General features: G+C 40.3%; 1 non-coding gene and 1 pseudogene across 1 annotated transcript; both read left to right on the forward strand.

Annotated features, from left to right (window-relative positions):
- The first annotated feature begins 188 nt into the window (after nt 1–188).
- LOC128515587 (zinc finger protein 420-like) lies at nt 189–18,504 on the forward strand (annotated as a pseudogene).
- A 2,431-nt stretch (nt 18,505–20,935) lies between these two features.
- Nucleotides 20,936–21,007, forward strand: trnaq-cug (transfer RNA glutamine (anticodon CUG)). The gene has a single exon. It is a non-coding gene; the product is annotated as a tRNA-Gln (tRNA).
- Nucleotides 21,008–21,324: the final 317 nt, after the last annotated feature.

Consider the following 21,324-nt stretch of genomic DNA (forward strand, 5'->3'; position numbering starts at 1 on the left):
TATACTGCATTTCAACTGAAATGTACTTCACAAAAACTGCACTTTTTTTTCCCAGAAACTGCAGTTATTTTTTTTTATTTTTTTTTTTGTAAGGGTAGATTAAAGGATAAGACAAAACCCTGATACATACTCCTTACCAGTTGGTGGCACTAAAGCACCATTTCGTTGTTTTCCAACCGCCAACAAAACAACAAAGAAGAAGAAGAAGCCGTTAAGATCTACGTGCCGTTTACTAAGCTGGGTGTAGAATTTACCAAGTGGTAACAGACCGATTTCAGCCAGAGTAAGTTTACAGACTTTGTGTATTTCTCTATGGTCTGTCAGTACTCGAAACTAATGCTATCTGATACTAATCACGGTTAGCATAATCACATGCTAATGCTACTAATACTGACTGTAGAGGTGATAGCAGTGTATGTTGTTACTCATGGTTAGTGTGGTGATTGTGTAAAATACTCTGTGTTGATGAAATCAGCTTAAGTGTTAAGAGATTTGAGTTTTTCCTGGGTGCCACCTAACACACTGTATAAATGCAGATCAATTCCTGCTCTCTGTTTCACCCAGATGAGGATAGGTTTCCTGTTGAGTTTGGTTCCTCTCAAGGTTTCTGCCTACTACCATCTCGGGGAGTTTTTCCTGACCATTTTGATTCATACAAATTCACATTTCATACAAACTTAAATAATTCTTTTGATTGTGTAAAGCTGCTTTGCGACAATGAATTTTTCTTGGATTTTGGTGTGGGTTTCCCGTGCAATCATCGCCCTGCAGGGCCGCTGGTCTCTTCTGAATGCTAGTCTCTAGTTGCTGCTGGTTACTATCTGTCACTGAGTTCTCTTTCGTCATGTCTCCCTATTGCACTCCATCTCATTTGGGCTCGTCTCTAACTACCTCGTTCACAGTGTCTCATCTGAGATTTTATGGACAACTGACATGAGAACCCTCATAGCATGTGCATTTTATTTTGTTGCTCGCTTGGCAAGTGAAGCGGCCACATGGTTTTAGGCCTCCACAATCCCAAACCACATTTCAGGCATGCATATTGTTATTTAATTTAGACTTCTTTTATTTTATTTATTAAGACTAGTTAATGTTAGTGTGTTACAGACTAAGTGTGTGGATATGAAATTGTTCATATTATATGTAAACACAACTCATATGTAGGTAATGACTTGTGTTCGAGTTGCCAGTGATTTATGAAAAAAAATTTATGAGTTTGACTAAAGTATATCTTTATATCTAAAGAACGTGTTGGTGTAATATATTTATAGTATATCCAGTGACTGTTTGTTTATTGGGGTTAACCACAGCAGATAATTTACTTACTATTGAGTTTGAAACAAGTTAGAACAGAATATTCTTAGTGGGTGGAAAATGATAAATATAATCCTACTAAGTGGAGGCACCATCAATTCCCTTATATAGTGTATTCAAAAGTATTGAAGCAATTAAGTTTGTCTGTTAACATACACCAAGTTAGCATAGTTAAATTGGAGCTATAAAGAGTCCAGAGTGCTGCTCACAGTTCAGCAACACCCTTTTTACTGAGGCCAAATACGTACTACCTGGGACGGGTTCTTCATGTATTTAGAGTCATTGTACAGCACTTTTGAATGTGCTTTGCAAATAAAAGTGACATTGACATTAATTAGTTAGTAAACTAGTAACCAGTGTAAGGATCTATCCAATGACGAGCAGTAAGATTATCAATCACTGTAGCTGCTATCCTAAGATTTTGCTTATTTAAACCTGAACCTCAACTTCTTTTGTGGGACCAGGTAGTATATATTTGTATATACTTAAAGGTGAGAAATTTTATGGTCCTGTGAAATTACAATATGCAGTAAAAAGATAACTTATTTGGGTAAAACATGTACATTATTCAGGCATCTTTTTTTTTTTTCAGATGTACCAGTGTGCAGATTGTGGAAAGGGTTTTGTCCAAAATAGTTCTCTCAAAACTCACCAGTGCATCCATACAGAAAAGAGGAAGTATCACTGTGAACAGTGTGGAAAGAGTTTTACCTATGACAGTCATCTCCAAATACACCAGCGCATTCACACAGGAGAGAGGCCGTATCACTGTGAACAGTGTGGGAAAAATTTTACCCAAAACAGTCATCTCCAAATACATCAGCGCATTCACACAGGAGAGAGGCCGTATCACTGTGAACAGTGTGGGAAGAGTTTTACCTGTGACAGTCATCTCCAATTACACCAGCGCATTCACACAGGAGAAAGGCCGTATCACTGTGAACAGTGTGGGAAGAGTTTTACCTATGACAGTCATCTCCAAAAACACAAGCGCATTCACACAGGAGAGAGGCCATATCACTGTGAACAGTGTGGGAAGAACTTTACCGAAAACGGTCATCTCCAATTACACCAGCGCATTCACACAGGAGAGAGGCCATATCACTGTGAACAGTGTGGGAAGAGTTTTACACGTGCCGGTGCTCTCTTAATACACCAGCGCATTCACACAGGAGAGAAGCCGTATTGCTGTGCACAGTGTGGGAAGAGTTTTAGGCATGAGAATGGGCTTCGGGTACACCAACGCATCCACACAGGAGAGAAGCCGTATAGCTGTGCCCAGTGTGGGAAGAGTTTTAGGCATGAGAATGAGCTTCGGGCACACCAACACATCCACACAGGAAAGAAGCCGTATCACTGTGGACAGTGTGGGAAGAGCTTTGTGCAAATAAGTTATCTCAAAATACACCAACGCGTCCACACAGGAGAGAGGCCGTATCACTGTGAACAATGTGGGAAGAATTTTACCCAAAACGGTCATCTCCAAATACACCAGCGCATTCACACAGGAGAGAGGCCATATCACTGTGAACAGTGTGGGAAGAGTTTTACACGCGACAGTGTTCTCTTAATACACCAGCGCATTCACACAGGAGAGAAGCCGTATTGCTGTGCACAGTGTGGGAAGAGTTTTAGGCATGGGAATGGGCTTCGGGCACACCAACGCATCCACACATGAGAGAAGCCGTATTGCTGTAAACAGTGTGAGAAGAGTTTTAGTGACTGCAGTACCTTCAATGACCACCAGGATCATTTAGAAAGCACAAGTGCTCTAAGATGAATTCATTAGATTTTGATGTGAATTTGTGAAGTTAAAAATCGTGAAATTTTATATGGCAGTAATGGGTCATGGTATGAATCATTTTGTTGCATAAGAAACTGTTTCTTCCTGTCCACATTTTAGCTGAATTTATGAATTTGTTTTTTTTATTTATTTCAAAATGGTTATTTTTTTTAAATGCTCAAAAAATGCTTTTCTTGATTTCAAAATGCTAAAAAATTAAGCATGCACTTCACGATTTTGTGTTTAACAAGTGCAAGTCTCTATGAACATGCCCAAACCACCTTAGTCTAACTTCTTTAATTTTATCTCCAAAACATCTAACATGGCTTGTCCCTCTGATGGACTCATTCTTGATCATATCTATCCTAGTCACTCTCAAAGGGAACCTCCACATTTTTAAATCTGCCACCTCCAGCTTACCATCACTGCCTGCACATGTTTCTTCATCTCCTTTCCACACTCTCTGTTGCTCTGGACCGTTGACCCTAAGTACTTTTAGTCCTGCACCTTTTTTACCTCTGCTCCCTGCAGGCTCTCCGTTCTACTTGGGTCCCTCTCATTCACACACATGGATTGTCTTGCTGCAGCTAACCTTCATTCCTCTGCTTTCCAGAGCATACTTTCACCTCTCTAGACTTTTCTCCACCTGTTCCCCTCCTGACGCTACAAAGCACAATGTCATCTGCAAACATCCTAGTCCATGGAGTCTCCTGTCTAACCTCATCTGTCATACTGTCTGTCACCAGAGCAAACAAGAATCGGCTCGGAGCTGATGCGGACCCACCTCCACCGTGAACTTTTCTGTCACACCTACAGCACATCTCACCACTGTCTTACAGCTCTCATACATGTCCTGCACCAATCTAACATACTTCTCTGCCACTCTAGACTTCCTCATACAATACCACAGCTCCTCTCTTGGCACCCTGTCGTACGCTTTCACTCAAAAACAAAAATGATTCTGTGACCTTGTAAATTTTACAGTTATAAAAAGGTTATGTTACCTTAATAAAATCTCTAAAAATCACATGCATGATTGTTTTGAGTTAGACAAATCAAAATAAATGCCTAAAAAAACAACTGCTCTGTTTCTTAAATTTACACTATAATTTAAGTTTATTTCACAAATAGAAATTAGCATTTAACTTACTGAATTATATTTTTAACATGCACTTAATATTCTTGATACATTTAATTTAAAATATCTGGTAATGGAGTAACTAATGCTGATTAGTTTTAAGAACTACAATTATCACTTATTCCAAACTTAATATTCTTTATATTTAACAACAGTTAAATTTAAGTTGAGTTTAATAAAAACTTAAATAATTGAGTAAATTGCCCTGTGCAAGTGCTCATGGGAAGTCTGGTGTAACATCAGAGACAAGAAGGCTGTGAGGATGTGAGAATGGACATGAAGCACCTGGAACATTCTGGAACACTCCTTACAAATCCTGGTGAGTAAACAGCTAACACAAGTTACTGTAATAATGACTCTGTCTGCCTGCACACACAACTTTATAGGGTGTGAGTTAGTTACTGTTCTGAATCCTGTCACAGCCGAGCTACAGAGCTAACGATAGCTAGCAACAGGCCAGTCCTGGGGTTTATAGTAAAGCGGCGTTAATACAGACACTTAAACTCTGGTGTTAAAGGAGAGATTTAACACCGAGCAGCAGCGCGTGCATGTCCGCGTTTCTCGGTGTAACCGGCGGCGGTTGTGCCGCAATATTTGAATTTCTCCCGCCAAATGCGGTGATTTTGAGCAGCCTACCGCCACTGTGGAGAGGATATAAAACTAACATGTTTAAATAATTAACGTGTGTCCAGGTGCTGTGTCGAAGTTGGTTCCCCCATCAGGATGCGTTTTTTTTTTAGCCCCACCCCCGTGAAAAGGGCACAGGGAACGCGCATTTAGGAGAAGGCCCGCCCGCGAAGGGTTATGCGCGGACCACTGAGCTTCTACAGAGCGCGGTAAAGAATAAAAAGGACAGTTCGTGTTTTTTAATCCCCTGACGAACTCTAGCCATCAGGATGTGTTTCCCTTGTTATCTTGGACATATTTAGAATGATGAACCCAGGGCCGGAGCGGGACTCATTTTCAGCCCTGGAGTTTCATGCCTCAGACCGGCCCACTTTAGATCACAACCTATTATTATTAAAATCATGTAATTTTAAGCTTACATGTTAAGTCTACAATGGTGCAAATTGTTCTGTAAAGCCTTGTAATTCAGTGTATATTTCTAAAACATTTCCAATTCACGACTTTTGTTTGGGCATAGTAAGTGGTTATACTGGAACTAATGCTTGCTTGTTCACACATCCTGTTACAGCAGCTCACCTCTTTCTTCCATACTGACAGAAGCAACCCTCTCATCACGACTGGCTCCTGGCTCTGATTCTGACACCAAATCATATTATGACAATGGTCATGATTCTCAGCACAAATCTCTCCCTTTTACAAAGTTTTCTGATCAATTTAGGTCAGTTTCGTTAATGTAGTGCTGAATCATCTAGCATTTCAGGGCACATTTCATATATGGCAGGTCTACACCATACACCATATATATATTATATTAATTCTAATAATATTCAGTTATTCACTCAGTGCGTAGCCTATTCCTACCTTTCCACTCTGGATTTGCAGGCTCATGGCTGGTACATGGTGCTGGATCTGGCTTCTGAGGAGCTAAAAGACAAAGTTTCCCTGTTATGTGGCGTCACATTATAGGCCACTATCGTTTAAATGGTATAACGTTTTGTTATATGCCACAACAACACACAATTCATTGACTTTATAATTATAATTATTTGTAAAACTAAGAAATAAAAGAATACTCTGGAATTAAATAATGTGTGTGTGGGGCGGGGGGGGGGGGGGGGGGGGCAGTGATGTGTCTGCTACACTAGATGGACCCACATAGAAAACTTTCACGGCATCAAAACACACGTAGAAACGGCTTTATCTGTCATTGAGAAACGGCTAATGTTACTTTCCTCCTGGATCTGTAAGCTAACTCACTTGCTAACGTTAGCTGTCAGTTAAACTCCTCTACAATAAATTCATCACTGGACGTATCAGCAGAAAACCTGACAACCCAGCGGCTGGAAATATTTTTTGTATTATTGTAACTTCAACCTAAACACACAGATGCCGCCGCTATCGTGTTCATATACCATATCCAACCTTTAAGTTGAACTGTGGTTTGGAGTTAAAGTTCAACATCTTTCCTTACCCGTTTCATCGTCCTCATGTGGTGCTAGAAACTGCGAGCTCGTTTTAGTAAAAAAGGTGCCAATTTTGACACATTTAGCTGCGTCTGTTTCCAGAGCTTTCCTCTTTTTAAGTCTTGCCTTCTCCGCGCCACCTTTGCTCTTTCTACTTTCCATCTTTCAACAGCTGATCCGGCCAGGAGAACTCTGCTGCGCTGACCTGGCGCTGACCCAGTGCACCGACGCGTTACGTCAGGGTGCGTCTGCCAATAACACAGGCCTTTTTTTTTCTTTTTTTATAAACAAAAGAGCCACCATTGGAGGCTGGACAGGGACAGCGGTAGCAGCGTATGATCAACCTAATGCCATGACTGAGCAATGGGCTGGCCCACGAAAAAAATGTAATAAAAAAAAAAAAGAAGAAGAAGAAAAGAATTAGACACCGGCCCTTGCGGCCCAAACATCAGACCGGCCCACCGGGAATTGTCCCGGTCCTCCCGATTAGCCACTCAGGGCCTGGATGAACCTCGGCTGAGTCACTTGTAGGCTGTAAACATGTCAGTATTTTGTCTGATATTTCATATCAAATGTGCCTTTTCAGCAAAACCATAATGCCAAAAAAGAGACCCGTCAGATACAGTCTCAAAACTGTTCATCATTCTAAATATGTACCCTGATGGGGGAACCAACTTCGACACAGCACCGGTCCACCTCACACACTGAACCGCGAGTCTGTTCGGTCACTCCGACACTTTAAGCAGGAAACGCGGACCAAAGCAGGTTTAAACAGCAGAAATGAGGTGCAGTGTCCGGGTTCTGGTACTGTTTAGACACCTGGTAGTGTTTTATCCGTTACTGTGAGTGAGTATGTTTAACATGATTAAACACAGAGCACTCAGCAGGAAATGTAAATACATCAGCTGTGAGTCCAGCAGCAGTAACACTGCAGAGAGCAACAGCCCAGAGTCCATTATAACTCCTTGTCCAGTACAGCCCCGAGTCCAGTATAACTCCGAGTCCGGTACAGCCCCGAGTCCAGTATAACTCCGAGTCCAGTATAACTCCATGTCCAGTACAGCTCTGGGTCCAGTATAACTCCGAGTGCGGTACAGCCCTGTGTCCGGGATAACTCCGTGTCCAGTATAACTCAGAGTCCAGTATACCTCCGTGTCCAGTACAGCTCTGGGTCCAGTATAACTCCGAGTCCAGTACAGCCCTGTGTCCGGTATAACTCCGAGTCCAGTATACCTCCGTGTCCAGTACAGCTCTGGGTCCAGTATAACTCCGAGTCCGGTACAGCCCCGAGTCCAGTACAGCCCTGTGTCCGGTATAACTCCATGTCCAGTATAACTCCGAGTCCAGTATACCTCCGTGTCCAGTACAGCTCTTGTCCAGTAAAAATCCAGTCATGATTTACAGCACTACAGGCAGTTTAATTAGCAGTATAATGCTGTATAGCTTGGTTAAAACAATAGAATTTCAATCATTTTACTCAAGTTAAAGTCATAAGTACATGCCGTTCTAAACTTTTAAATGTATTTGAAGTACAAAAGTACTACAAGTACTTCACAAACAAAACAGTGTACTTAAACATTATTAAAATGACTGTTGCTGAAATAAATGTGCTAAGTAATGTACTAGTAACTAAAGCTATGAAATATAAAGATTTAGTAAAAGTACAACATTTCTCTCAGAATTATAATTGGGTGAAAGTAATATGAAATTAATATATTGAAGTGAAATATGTTATGTGATATGTAAGTAAAAAAAAAAACTAAAACTGATTTTTTTTGTGAAAAGTTATATATTTAATATATCTTTCACAGTACCAACCCCACTAAAGAAAAAAGTTGAATGGAGAACAAAGGTTTTTATTTAAAGCAAACTGTTGCAACAGGTCTCACCACCTTGTTTTGTACAAGTGCGTTATACAGTACAGCATGGGGGCAAATGAACTAGGCAATATTTAATGGCTATAGAACTTGTAGTATTACTGGAGTCATGATGAACTCAGTCTCCAAACAAGCGATAGTAAATAAGATTTCATATTTCCCATGTCGATAGTACAGGCACTGGACATGAGAGGCAGCACAAGCAACGTAAACAAAGATGGCCGACCGCTTGACTGTTGAAGATGGCAAAATTTTATTGATTTTGAAGTTTTGTTTTAAGGGAACTATTTGTAGGATTGAGCTTCTTACTGACACGTAGATTTAAATTATTATATGTTATTAAATTTTTTTAATTAATTGTTACATTTTGCTGATTTAAACTTTTAATTTGTATGTTTGTGGCACAGAAGGGTTCACTGTCCATGGCCATTGGACAGTTACACTTACTGTGTACAGTACTGAGTTGTGTTTTACCGAAGTTGTTCTGCACCTTACATGTGTAGTTATTCATATGGTGCATTATTATCTTGATGCATGGATCATAATATATATATATATAATCAAAACTAGTACTGAGTCTTTTGTAAAATATTATATCCAGCAGGTTTGGTTTGCAGGTACTGTACATCAATGCCCAGAGAGAGATCTATCCAAACTGAATGAGGTGACATATACTTAACCACATAAAAACTCTCAGCTCTTACTGTGCCGTAAATTCGTTTTTTCAATTTTTCTTTTTTCTTTCTCACTGTGGATTTCTCGGGTCTTTTTATATTAATAACAATTTTTCTCTCATCTTTAATGCAGATGTGTAAATTGTGCTCGTCATAATGATAAACAGAAGCTCGCAGCGTTTCAGTTTCAAGGAGAGAATTTTTACGTTTTTTTTACTGATGCTGCTGACCTACCGAACCAGGACAGAGATCTCAGTGTGCTATGGAGAGAATTACACTAAAGATCTCAGCATTGCTTTTTAATACCTCTGAAACAGAATGTGCTAACAGTACTGTCCACACTTTAATACTTTATTATGTTTGTTTATGTATTTTAATACACATTATTAGACTGGTTAGGTAAGGTAAGAACAGAGAAAAACAACATTATTTGAAATCTTCTCAAAAATATATATATTTTTTTAATAAGAATTCTTGTTATATTTGTCTCATTGCACAAGGTGATAGACACCACACTGGGAATTCTGCATTCACGTGTAAACAGATTACAAAAATCCCACAGCGGTGATCTGAGGACAAAACACAGTACATGGGGATGAACAGTGTGCTGAGGTGTTCAGTATGTTTCTTACTTTTTCCATGTTTTCTTTCAGACATGGAAGCTGTCTCTTGCTCCTTCTGTCCACTGTCCTATACGTCAAAAATTTACCTTTTCAAACACATCAAACAAAAGCATTATGAGTTACATACAGTTTTTTTTTTTTTTTAACTATGACCCTATTTGTATTCAGTCATTTAAAGTGCAAGTTTCTTTAAGTTGGTGAGTTTTTAAGCTAGTGAACTGTTCAACGTGTGTAAAGTTGTAAAAGCATTAGAAACTGATTATCCTTTTAGATGTACCCTGATAAGCTCAATCTGACACCCCACAGATGTAAATAAATATAAAATTTAAATCCCTACCAGAAGTCTGGGAAGAAATCACAAAAGTGGTAAGAGAAAAGCCACCCTCGAATCAGAATGAGAAACAAGAACAGGCAGAGTAGGACAGTACAATCAGCAGAGGAGCTGGATGGAACATGAAAAGAAGCATCACGAGGGTGAACCAGATTCTCCCCAGGAAGGTCATGTACCAAGTGGAGTCACAGACAACAGGAGAACAAGTGGACTTAAAGCCAGCCATGTCTTTAAAATGCAGTTTATGCTTGTAGGAACACTTGGCTAAAATAAGGATGACATGACTAGAATGAGGCGAAATGGTGGTGTTGTGGTTAGCGCTGCGGCCTCAAGTCTCAGGTCTGAGTGTGTGGAGTTTGCATGTTCTCCCTGTGCTAAGCACTATAGTGAATCAGTGAGTGAGAAAGTGACAATGATTTGCTTAAAGAAATAATTTATGCTGCAGTACGCTATATTGAGGAAAATGCAACAGCAACAATCAAACAAAAAGTAAAGATAAAAAGATAAAAAGTAAAGATAAACCTAAGATAATATAATACTAGAATAAAAATATAAAACTAATAAAAGTTAGGTGTAGTACTAAGGGTTAGTTTTAATATCACTATTATGTTAGTAATATTACCTAACTCTATTACTTTACATTACACCATATAACCAAAAGTAAAATAACAGTGATTGTGTTGATAAGTACTAATCCATATATGTATATGCACAGTGTCAATGATTTGTCACATCTGAGCCACCTCAGCCCTGGGGAATAAGATCTGAGCCGCCGCTTTGTCTCCCCTAGTGTGTCTATGTGTGTACTTGTTCCCCATTAAGTTCTACTAACACCAGATTGAAATCACCTGTGTCTACCTCGTGTGTCACCTTATTTAAACCAGCCGAACTCATACTACCTCATCTGGTCACCATTATGCAACCTTATGTATTGTGTCACTAACGCTCTGTGTGTTTTCCCTCTCCCCAGGGCTAAGCAGTGTCTGCAGGCGGAGGTGAGCACTCTGTTGGAGAGCCTTCTCAAAGGTCAATGTCAAGGCTGAGAGAATAGCCTACGTGTATATTTCAAGGAAGATCTGAGTTATTACTAGTTTCCTTTTTTTTTTTCACGTGAGCCCGCCTGCAGACCCAGCCTGGTGAAACGACCGCCGTGTCGTGTATTTTTGTTACTTCCTTTTTTTTTCTTTCAACTGAGTGATCGATAAATCTGTCATTCTTCACCCTGCATCTGCGTTCGCCTGTCTCATAATGCAGGACCTGACATGATTAAATTAAATCATTAAGGTTGAGGAATACATTATGAATCAAGAATAAAATAATATAAGTATGTCTTGAGTCTTGAAATAATAATTAGCGTAATATACTTTAATGGACTCTGATAAAATTAATCCTTGATTTCAACCATAAATAAGTTCACTTATTATATGGCAATATACGCTTGAAATCATAAATGGATTATAAATGTATAATTAATGAATAAATAATTGACTTAAAGCATATTAAGGACTGGTGAGGTGTCAAATATACATTACTGCACAGTGAAATTCTTTCCTTGCATATCCCAGCGTAACTGGGTCAGAGCGCAGGGTCAGCTATGATACAGTGCCCCTGGAGCAGATAGGGTTAAGGGATTCACTCAAGTGCTCAACAATGGTGGGTGGTGGAGCTTGGGGCTCAAACGTCCCAACCTTCAGATCAGTAACTCAGCGCCTTAGCCCTCTGAGATTATGCCAGTTGTTTTCTTGTAGGAGTCTCATTGATCATCATCATGCGGCTGAATATACGGTATAAGCAATGTTATCCAATCAATCACTCCAACAAATATGAGTGGTGTCTGCTTTTGTTGATGAGGCTTTAGCAGGACTGCAGGTACACAAGAAGTGTGTTATTATTCTGCAGCTTGACCCCAAATACCTCAGAAATGTGTGCTGGTATGGAGTGATGTTCTCCACTAAAGCCTCCATTATAGGTTGTACGTCAGTACACTGTTGAATGTGTTACTCCAGAGCAGGACGGCCTGCATGTGGACTCTCCATTTCCTCTTCTGTAGCAGATACTTCTCACTCTGCACAGGAATCCAACAACTAGACCAACTTAAGGTGCAACAGTGCCACTTACTGGGTTGATGACAACATTAGGAAATGGTTCTTTATAATGAATGTCCTGTAAACAACACAATATTTATACAATAATAATATAAGTGTAGTAATACATGTTCTACTGTGTTGTGACATTCACGTATCATATATCTTTACTTTTTGTCTTGACCCCCAATTTTCACCCGCTCTCAAGCCTAAAATCAGAATGTTGAGGATCTGAAGAGTGCAGCGGACATTTGTGGATGATGAATGTGTCATGATTTTTTGTCAAGGGATATACCTCCAGGGTGTGAAGTGTCCCCCTATATTTTTTCCCTAGACATTGTGGAGGACACTGTGGAGAGTTGACAGCTACATAAGAAAAGAGAAGAAGTTTAATTATCTGTAATATTAGTTGTTATAGGTAGACTGATTATTTATATATACTGTATGAATAACATTGGGTCTAAAACTGGATGTAGATGTGCAAATAGAAAGTTATGAGAACCGGTAGATATATTTAAATCCATATAGAATCCACATATTGGACCTGGGAGCACTGGAGGTTTTTATAAAATCTGATGAAGAGTCAGATAATACAGACTCCAGTCTGGTCATTTAAGGGACCACCTGTTTATTGTAGGTTCAAATATAAGCTCATGTGTCTGACTATCATTTATGTAACCAGAAATTATTGGTATACATTCTTTCAAAAATAAATAGATAGATAGAGAGAGAGAGAGAGAGAGAGAGAGAGAGAACTTTATTAGTCCCAAAGGGAAATTGCATTGTTATAGCAGCCAGTTCACAAATTATACATCAAATAATCAAATAAGGAAAAAATCTTGCCCCTTGTCAAAGTCACTTAAATCCTTATGCTTGCCTATTTTTTTCTGCTTCCAACACATCAACTTCAGGAAAAAAATATCATTAGATGCCTAATATATCCCACTCTCACTTCCCTCCATCCATCATTGTAATGAAATATTGAAATGTAGATCTACTGTGAGAAGGGCCAAATTGTGATGACATTCTGCAGTGGTCAGGGCCAAAAAAGAAATTATCCAAGGAAGGAAAACCGGTGAACTGGTGACAGGGTGCTGGGGGATAAGGCTTACCGATGCACATAGGAAGTGAAGGCTGGCCCGTGTAGTCCGATCCAATAGAAGACCTCATGTAGATCAAATCGATGAAAAGGTTACTGCTGGTTTTGATAGAAAGGAGTCAGAGAACAGAGAGCATCACTGTTATGGGAACTTACTCAATACTAGACAGGTGGTCGTAATGTTATGGCTGATCATTATACAGTCACACTGTCTCTGAAATTTAGTTTCTGTTTCTCAGATGACGTATTACATACTCACCCAGCAGGGGGCGATGTGCACGTCTGCACTGTCATCCATAGAAGAAGACCAGCTGCTGTTCAGCCGGTTTGCTAAGCTAGCTAGCTCATCCTGCCAATCAACTTTACCTGAGCATAATTTATAAGGAATGTAATGTTACATGTGATAGAGTAAATAGTGCATAAGCTTGTTTTATGCTGTTTAATTTCCTTTTTGCTTTAATGACTAAGGTGAGTTTTATTAAAGCTTGCATGCTGAGCTAACCTGGCTAAAATTTTGTAGCTCTAAGCCAATATAAAAGAAATGTATGTGTTTTATTAATCTCTGCTTTCTTTTTAAATGTTTACTTTTTAGTTTTCTTTGTATTGAATGATTTGCAGGAACATTGAAGCTTATTTTTTTACTCTTTAAATGTAAACTCCATCACATTAAATATGTATTTTTAATAACTGATTTGTTGCATGAGTATTTGAATGAGACATCGGATGGACTTGTATGACATCACATGAGAGACTAGTAGGAGGGGAGATTACACACCCTTAGGTATCAAATAAAAGAATGGCAAATCAGAACTGTGTATAATAGTGAACGTTACATTTACAGCATTTGATAGATAGATAGATAGATAGATAGATAGATAGACTTTATTGATCCCATGAGGGAAATTTTTGTGTTACAGCAGCAGCAGGTTACACAAACAGCAATGCGGGGGTGGGGGTGGGGGATGGGGTAAATTGTCAGTGTGTGTATGTATGTGTAAAGAGACCTTGAGTATCGTCATTATTGTCGTCTGTTACATAGAGGTGGGTGGTTGTACAGTGTGATGAATGGTAAGAATGATTTCCTGAACTGTTCTTTGTGACAGCGAAGTCTGTTAGAGACTCCGCCGCCGCCTCTGTATTGGAGCATGTAGTGGGTGGGATGGATTTTCCATGATTGACAAGTGTTTGTTCAGTGTTCTGTTGTCCCTTACTGTCTCCAACCTGTCAAGTTTGTGTCCAATTATGTGTTCAGTCTTGCAGATGATTTTATTTATTTTAGCTGCATTGCTGGCACTGATGCTGCTCCCCCAGCACTATAAAGGGCCCTTTCCACAACAGACTAATAAAACATTTCCAGCATCCTGTTGCATACACTGAAGGATCTGAGCTTCCTCCAGGAAATAAAGTCTGCTCCACCACTTTTTATACACGGTTTTGGTGTTGGTCCTCCAGTCTGTACAAGTGAACACCAACATACTTGTAGTTGTCCACAACCTCAACCTCTATAACCATGATAGTAACAGGACAGTTTTACACTTCCTAAAGTCTGCTACCAACTCCTTGGTTTTTATGATGTTTAGGAGCAAATAGTTTCTGGTGCACCACTCCACAAAGCTGTCTAGAAGTCTTCTATACTCTGACTCTTGTCCATCCCTAATTCACCCCACCACTGCAGAGTCATCAGAGACCTCCTGCAGGTAGCAGTACTCGGGAGGAAATCTGAGGTGTTAAGAGTGAACAGGAATGGAGATAGAACACTCCCCTGAGGTACACCTGTGTTAATGACCTCCACATCAGACAGGGAATTTCCCAACCTTATTAACTAGGGGCCCTCTCTAACAGATAGTTAGTTATCCAGGACACAATAAATGTGCTGACATCCGTCCTAAACTTTTTTTCACTCAGTATAAACGGATAAATAGATGCCTTTATTCAGAGTGAACTACATTGATAGTGAGGAAAAAAAAGGCTTCTTTTTCTTCATCTTTGATCCCTAGCTGGGGTGCCTGCTGTGGGTGCCGCTGGATTCTGTACATTATGCTTCCATTTCTGTTGGTCAGTGGCTAACATCCTGGTGTCGTTTATGTTGACACAGGTTGTTTAGGTCTTCCTCAATGATTTGTGCCAGGCTTTCTTTGAGACTGCTCGCTGAATCTTCCAATGGGTTGGTCGTTGTCGCCGGAGACGTTGACGCCCAAACCACTGCAGTCGCTGTTTTTAAACATGCTCTTCGCTAGTTACCTCGTAGTCGCACCTCTCACGGGTGACTTTGTTTGAAATACGGTAACAGATGGAAATTCCCAGCATCCAATGCAAGCATTGGATTTGGAAAACCTCAAGCTTGTTATGATCAGGCTTGGGGAGCACCCCTGTATCAAATCCATAAAGGATTATTGGGAGAATTAGTGTCCAAAAGAATCAGATTTTGGTCTTGTGTGAGATGCTCTTCTTCTTCCTTAGTGACCATTTAAACGAGGCAAAAACAGCTGCTACCTGTCCAATCCTGCTGTGGATGTCCGCCGAGGATGCCACTTTCTTCTCTTGAATCAGTGACCCAATGTACTTGAACACCCGACACCTGTTCTATCTGGACTCTTGAGAGGTAGAAATTGACCTGTGACCTGTCGGTTACTATTGCTCCTGCTCCCTAATTGCATATACTTGTATATTATGTAAACTGGCCGCTGTAATGATACAATTTCCTTTTGGGATTAATAAAGTATTCTATCTATCTAGACAGATAGACTTAATTCATTCCTGGGTTGGCAAAAAGTGTCAGGCTGGAATCATCCATCAAGCAATTTATGATGGTAAAAAAAAAGATATCTCTGCCATTAACATAATTTCTTCTGTTATTGATAGCTGTATGAGCCAAGGTGTGTGATTACAGACAGGTGAAAACAAATCAACCCTGTGGACCAAATGAATGAAGGATTTCAGGAGGAGCCTCTAAAAGAGGAAGATGAAGAACATGACCATAACACAAGTATGAGTATAAAAACACTTTGAGCATTCTTTTGACATGTTGAATCTGATTAGAAATACAAATCACAAAGCAGTCAATTATTTTGTATTTTACACTTGATCTTTAGGTGGTGGCACACTGATCTCCATGGCTCATGTTGCTTCTGCGGAAGAGCAGAGTGGAGCATTCCTGGAGAAGAGTATAAAAGAGGAACAGCATGATGATAATTATCTGTGTAAGACCCCATGGCACACTGTTGTTCAGTTTATCTTATATTTGACCTAGCTATGTGGTAATAGTCACATATCCTACAGTATATGACCAAAATGTTGTGGAGATCTCACTATCACACTCATATGTATTCTAGCACAAACTTTTACCCCAAACTTGGAAGCACGCTGTTATATACTGTTAGTATAGGAATTAATCAGGAGGAATTAAAAGGCCTAAACCTGTTCCAACTTGACAGTGCCCCTGTGTGCAAAGCCAGCTCTGTGAAAATGTCTGTTATCCATTAGGGTCAGAGTAGAAGAGCTTGAGTGTCCTGCACAGAGCCCTGACTGAATTCAATCCCCCTGAACATATTTGGGACGAACTGAAAACCTTCTCAACATCCTGACATCCAAAATATTGTGTGTGTTACCTTATCATTTTGTTTTATTTGCATTTATGGTTAAAGAAGGATGTGTCATACCTGGAACCCAACACAATGCTGACTCCCTGCATTGCCACTAGTGGTGGTCCAGACTGGGCAAAAAGTGATGGAGGGGAGGAAGGGATGAAAATGGGCACAGAAAGTAAGAGTGAGGTCACAAGTCCCCAGATATCCTGAATGGTTATTCTCTGATGGCTGCTTGTACTTCATGTCCTGTTTGATCACCTCAACAATAGGTGATGACTCCATGGTGGCATATTAATGCCTTTTTATCCACATGGTTACAATCCTGGCTGGAAACCTAAGAAACAAGGTGGCATTTATTTCAGTGGCAAAGTTGAAATCAAATTTCGATGAAAGTTATTAATAGTTCACCAAAATGCTTGTGTCCTTTCTTTCTAGACTGTGAGATCTGCAAATCTTTCTGTAACAACACTTGTGAAGTTCCTGGTCCTCAGCTTAAAACACAACAAACAGGAGAGAAGCCATATAACTGCTCACACTGTGGGAAAAGATTTACTACACCGAGTGATGTAAAAAGCCACAAGCGCGTCCACACAGGAGAAAAGCTGCACTGCTGCTCGGAGTGTGGGAAAACCTTTGTCCACCAAAGTAGCCTAAGGTCACATAAGCGCATTCACACAGGCGAGAAGCCGTATCAGTGCTCGCACTGCGGGAAGAGTTTTGGTCATAAAGATACTCTTAAGAAACACCTGCACATTCATACAGGAGACAAGCCGTATCAGTGCTCGCAGTGTGGGAAGAGTTTCAGTGACAGAGGCACTTTCCGATCGCACCAGTACATCCACACAGGAGAGAATCCTTATCACTGCACAGAGTGCGGAAAGATTTTTACTCGCCAGAGTTCCCTCCAACAGCACCAGCGGGTTCACACTGGAGAGAAGCCATATTACTGCACGCTTTGCGGGAAGAGTTTTAGTCAACATGGTACTCTCCAGCAGCACCAGCACACTCACACGAACGAGAAACCATACCAGTGCTCACAGTGCAATAAGAGGTTTAACAGGCAGAGAAATCTCCAGTCACATATGCGCATTCACACCGGAGAGAAGCCGTATTGCTGCTTGCAGTGCGAGAAGAGTTTTAGTCACCACAGTACTCTAAAACGTCACCAGCGCGTTCACACAGGAGAGAAGCCGTATCGCTGCTCGCACTGCGGGAAAAGCTTTACTCAACACGGTACTCTACAATCGCATACAAGCATTCACACGGGAGAAAACCTCTACCCGTGTTCGCAGTGTGGTAAAACATTTAACCGACAGAGTTCTCTCCAAATCCACCAGCGCATTCACACAGGAGAGAAGCCGTATCAGTGCTCACAGTGCGGCAAGAGCTTTAATCAGAACGGCACCCTGAAACAGCACCAGCGCGTTCATACTGGTGAAAAGCCATATTACTGCTCTTTGTGCGGGAAGAGTTTCAGTCAGCAAAGCACTCTCCACCAACACCAGCGCGTTCACACTAAAAAGAAACTGTATCAGGATAAAACATGGGAAGAGATGTGACGAAGTCTCGACTCGAACAACACCAGCAAATTCAAACAGGAGATGATTCTTTATCGCTGCTCACAACCTGTATAAACAAACACAAGATTGATTTTCTCTTTTTCTATTAAATAATGTAGTATCAGTTGTTAGCTAGTAATTTATACTTAAATTCCTCCACCTAATTTACCTGGGGTCTAGTGTCTTTTGGTAACATGCAGATGTGTGCCATCAGCATAGCAATGGAAACTGAGATCATGTTTACAAATAATTGTCTTCAAATGCTGTATATATAATTTAAAAAGCACCAGTCTAATAACAGACCACTGTGAAACAACAGATTTACCTTACAGAATAAAGTTTGTACTTGCCTTCTAATTTAATGGTCTTCCTTTACTTTTAAATACTGTCTACATGGGAGAACGTGTTGAATGAACAGAAGTAGTGCTGTAGTTAAGATGTTGAACTAATGATTGGAAGGTTAATGAGTCAAACCCTTGTCTATTGTAGGAGCTTTTGGTGGTGAACACAGGGCAGCAGCCTGACCGGTCTGCAGCTACACAGCTCCATACACAACAAACTGCGATGCACTGTGTGTTCCGACTCCTTTCTATGAGAACCAACATTGGCAATGTTCCTTTTGCTCCTGGTTCAAAATCCGGGGACGGACTTGACAGCAACACAGCACATGTTCAAATCCAATGTGAGAATTGCCTGGACATAATGGCAACAATGTTGTGGATTGTTCTCAGAGGATTGTCATGCACAAGGGGGGGTTGAGCTCATTGAAGGTCTTCTAGTGATGTTCTCGAAGTGCGTGTGCCACTCAAAACACCTCAAAGGACTCATTGCAGGCCGTAAACTACTGGCTCCAAATGCCTATTGAGTGTTAGTAAAAGAAAAGGTGATGTAACAGTGGTAAAAGTACCCCTGTCCCAGTTCTTATGGAACATGTTGCAGGCATGAAATTCAAAATGAGTAAATATTTGCAAGAGATAAAAAGTTAATCAGTTTGAACATTGCATATCTTTTCTTTGTGGTGTATTTAATGGAATAGGGGTCAACAAAGATTTGCAGGTCATTCTATTTTTCTTTTATTTACATTTTTCACAACGTCCCAATTTCATTTGTGACTGAGGTTTGTACAATGGGCACTACTGCCCTCCACAGTCTGTAGTTGGATTACAGAGGTTACTGGATTGATGGAACTGAGGGATTATAAAATTACATTAAGGCCTTGTTCAAACGGGCGTTAAAATTCAGCATTTTTCTTGCGTTTGTAGCGTCCGGGGAGCGTGGATCAAGCGGCGAGTTTTTTCTACACATAGGAGTCAATAAGAGTGTTCACACAGGCTTTGGTGACATGTGTTTGTCTGGCTGCGCGTTTATACGGCATTAAAAAAACGTCGCATTTAGCTTTTTCTTGGCGTTTAAAACCCAACGAACGCACGGAAACCGCTTCTAGTTCGTTTTCTTCGCGTTCATTTTACGCTTCGGAGGACCGGCTATATCCCATGATCCTACATGCTATACATAGGGAAATGCGGAAAAGGGCAAAAAAAAAATTTATTGTTGAAAAATGTTGAAATTTTCGCATTTCTTCATAACCCACAAAAAAACTTCCTTTAATCTGACGTTGTGCAGTCAGAGGGTAAACCCAGTAGCGGCGGGCTTTCATATCCAGTTCCCGACACTGCCTCCAAAGGTTAACACACAAATTTGGGCTGCAGGCTGACGTTAGACCGAGACAAACGAACGGCGGTGTAGAAGTCAATCAAGCGCCACTACAAAACGCAACATAAACGTCTAGGACGTTCAGAGCACGTTTGTTTATCCAAAAACTTAACGCCCGTGTGAACAAGGCCTAACTGATGAAAAGGCATGAGGCCCTGTACATGATTTGTTATTAATGAAACAAATGGTTTAGTTATATGAATTTAATATATAAAGATATTTCAGTAAAATCCAAACACTTTTCACGTTTCATGGTTTCTAAAAGAAGACGTCCTGTTTTAACCCAGTCAGACAAAGGGGCGCTGGAGCTATAGATACTATATGATGTATATCCTCTGGATTACCCAAGGTGCTGCTCTAACAGCAATGTGGTGTGACTTCTTGTTAGTCTTTCGGCTGCTCCTGTTGAGGGTCGCCACAGATGACCAACCGATCCACACAACATGGCACAGGTTTTACACCAGATGCCCTTCCTGACACAACCCCACCATTTTTTGCATCCAGTGGCTGGAGTTTAGGCATTGGCTGGGAATCTAACCCAGGTCTTTCACATGGTAGGCGAGAAACATCTGTAGTAGACATTATAAGTGACTAAAACATTTCATGACCATGACAACCAGTAATTCTTGCTAGTATTTGATTTCTAAAAAACATTATAGCTGATATAAGGTGCTACACTTTTTTGGGAAGACTGTACACTAGATGTTGGAGTGTTTCTAACACACGTTGTACAAGAGCATTAGTGAGCTCAGGTTGTTGAGGAGGCTGAAGTTCATCATCCTAGAGCTTACTGGGGTTCTGGAGTTTAGTCAGGATTTTGGACTTCCAGTGATGGGAAAGTTTAATGTAAACAGTATACTTTTTAATTGTGTGCTTTGAGATGTATTTTTCTAAGAGAATTGAGGAGCGGTGCATTAGGGTGTTACGTCTTGGCCGGGTGCCATTACTTTTGATCATGCGGTGCATATGAAATTTTCTTATTCATTTTTGATAGTTTCTTTTTTCATGTGATTCAAGTGACTAGTGATATAAGTAGTTATGTTTAGGGCGTTGGTCTCCAGCCGGTTCCATGGTGTAATGGTTAGCACTCTGGACTCTGAATCCAGCGATCCGAGTTCAAATCTCGGTGGAACCTATCTTTTATTAAAATTAAATAAACAGAAAAAACAATCTGATTACTGTAACTTTAGTTCCGTCTACGTTCGCAGTTTCACAATTTTCCACATCATAAAACTACGTCACAATTACATCGCCTCACTATATACATTATAAATAATTGGCTTTGCAGCCTGCTTTCCGGCTGTCATTGTCGTGAATAGTGGGGTTGAAAATACGCAGGAATCGTTACGCTTTATAAATAACTTCTCGTGTCCTGCTCTGAGATAGAATTAGATATATTTTAATCATAAATCAAGTGATTCCGATATACGCGAAAGAAAGAAAAAGAAAAGA

This window comes from Clarias gariepinus, chromosome 28 (genome assembly GCF_024256425.1).
Source record: "Clarias gariepinus isolate MV-2021 ecotype Netherlands chromosome 28, CGAR_prim_01v2, whole genome shotgun sequence".
In the NCBI taxonomy this organism is placed as follows: domain Eukaryota; kingdom Metazoa; phylum Chordata; class Actinopteri; order Siluriformes; family Clariidae; genus Clarias; species Clarias gariepinus.